Raw genomic sequence first — 2,789 nt, 5'->3', positions numbered from 1 at the left:
GGCCAACCTTCGGGACCCATGCCGGCCGACCTGCGGGACCCACGCGGCCGACCTTCACGGCCCACGCCGGCCGATCTTCATGACCCACCATTTTCTCTTACCTTGTTTGCTGCTGACAAAATGGAGGAATCGCAATCGTGCCCAAAGCACTTGATGGCGACGTTCGGGGGCCGTGACATGCTGTCCGCCTCCCTCAGGCAGAAAGATTACATAGAATTTGTTTTTAACTCTTCTTCGTCCCCAATTTCTCAAATTCACAGTCTTCAGCCGCAGCAGCCAGCTTTCATATTCAATTTTTATTTATTTTTTGTAAATTGTAACAATGTTGTTGCACGGCACGTTTAATCAAAGAGACCAAAGCCCATGTCATTGCCAGACTCTTCAGATTCTTCCTGTTTCTTCTCTTCCTTTTTCTCTTAAGCAGCAACAGGGGCAGCGGTGGAAACAACTTCTGCAGCAACTGAGGCACTGCTACCAGCACCAACGTTGCAGATCAGACTATTGACGTCAACATTAGCCAATGCCTTGGCAAACAGACTAGGCCAGAAAGGCTCAATGGTCACACCAGCTGTTTTATTCAGGGCATTGAGTTTGTCTTCGGTGACAGTGGCCTCGTCATCGTGCAGGATGAGCGCGCTGTAGATACAGGCGAGTTCCGAGGTGGAGGCCATGGCGCTGGATCTCTGCGGGTGGGTCCGATGGTGCTAGTAGCCGGGGGGGGAAACTCGGCCTTAGCTTCGTTCAGAAGAACCGAGCACTTCCAAACCAGGCAGAGCAAGCAGCATCCGGCTTTTAACTATGCCGGCTGCAAGCAGCCTTTTAAACTATATTTTAAAAATGCGGCCGCACTGCGCATGTGTGCCTGATCATTGGTGCGCATGTGCATAGTTTTGCGCATGCGCACCGGTGAACGGGCACGCATGCGCAGTGTGGCCACATTTTCTTTACATGGTTAAAAAGGCCGCTCACAGCCGGCATAGTTAAAAGGCGGCTGTTGGGGTTGTTGCGCGCAGAGCACTGTGACGGACGGCTCCACGATCCTCCCGATACCCGCCCGCAACCCACCCGCGGGTCACGCCCTCGACTTTGACAATGCCTGGTCTAAATGCATTATTTGGCATGGTGTTTGTATTATTAACATACATTGTCAAACTGAGTCAGAAAACAGTGAGGAATTTAGCGCAAGATTTTGCGTCATCTATATTTATTGTTTTTGCAAACAATTTGTATCACAGATAAATCAACAGCAAGTCTCTGCTATAAATTCATGTGATTGTAAGTAAAGTAAAACTAAGTATTTGGAGCTACTTTGTACAATAATTTTCTTCCATTGGTAATAACAAGTCCAAAATTCCATCTAATACCTTACTCGGAAACTAGTATATTTATACCCTGGTTATACTGTGGCTCAGAAAGCAGAACAGTTCTACGTTTGAGGAGACTCATGCTGCCAAGGAGTGGTACAACTGAGTCAAGCACTTTCCAAGCTGGTCCCGAATTTCTATGAAACATGTTCTTTGGTGGTCATGTTTCCAGTTTCTATGTAGTAATACTAGCTGGTTTCTATCCACTGGTTTGTAGCCTGTGTTTAAAAATATCTTGATCATCTCTTGTAAAATAAGGTCCTGTGATCGAAATGATGTCTACATAGCTCGGGTGTCAGGCTTTACTTGCACGCAGTGGCCAAGGGATGATTTTCAGCCAGACGTTTATGGAAACCCATTTATTGCTTGCGGACAATGTAAATACTGTGAAATGTGTAAACCACTTCAAGCAGAACCAAACTCATCAGCAACTACGGGAATTTTGTAAATTGTACATTTATGTTTTTTGTGTGAGCCTCCACAGTGTAAACTGCCTGGATCCTCCTCAGACAGACCTGTGCCTGAGACGTAGAGCATCTGGGAATTGTGGGCAATAAACAAGAACAAGGGTCTCCACACCTGAATGCCATATGTCTTGAAGGCCCGCACTCTTTGACCCATTTTATGCCCTACACAGCCTTCTTTCTTACTGGCTGAAGAAACATTAATAAAAAACTGACAAATTATAGGAGGGCCTCCGTCATACAAGTAAATCTGGATTAAGTACATTGCTGCTTGTAGATTTAATTGCTCAAGTAACTTTCTCACATAACCTGAGCCCAAATGAGCTCCAGAAATGGTTGGCCCAGTGTAGTTGCTTTCCCACATTTAAATCAGGTTTACAATGATAAAATCGGGGACCTGGTTGCATGTAATACGTGTACTAAGAAGGCAGGAGCTATAATTTAGCATCAGGATTTAACACCTCACCTCTCAGGAATGTTGATGCACAGTAGGAGAATTTAAAACAGTGATTGGAAACAAAGTTTTATTTATATGTGAGTCAGAAACTCAAAAGAACTCAATCGAAACATCCACATAGTGCTGAAGACAAGAATAAATTACATATATGTATATACTGTCTGCTGGTGTTGAAACATCTGTAACTGCATTTCGCATTACCTTTGGAATTAAAGTGAGAGTATTTATTTATAATTATATATAATTATATTATTGTACAGTTCACATATACAATATGCTACTACACATGCATAGCAGTATCCTTGATTTGAGCCACACTTAAATTCACCCAAAAATTACCACCAAATTGGTGATACTCCAATAAATTTAATGCTTTATGCACAAAATTTAATGGATGGAGCTAAGTCATTGCCTAACAATTATAGTGTTGTACCTAAAGCCAGAAATGTTTTTTATTATTTGGTTTAGAAGGTGAATAGGAAATTTGAGCGACCTGTGGTATTT

General features: G+C 43.2%; 1 pseudogene; it reads right to left on the bottom strand.

The window, feature by feature from the left end:
- Window positions 1-326: 326 nt before the first annotated feature.
- Window positions 327-726, bottom strand: LOC119977582 (annotated as a pseudogene).
- Window positions 727-2,789: the final 2,063 nt, after the last annotated feature.

The sequence above is a fragment of the Scyliorhinus canicula genome, chromosome 1, assembly GCF_902713615.1.
Source record: "Scyliorhinus canicula chromosome 1, sScyCan1.1, whole genome shotgun sequence".
NCBI lineage: Eukaryota > Metazoa > Chordata > Chondrichthyes > Carcharhiniformes > Scyliorhinidae > Scyliorhinus > Scyliorhinus canicula.
This window is presented reverse-complemented; position numbering and strand designations above follow the sequence as displayed.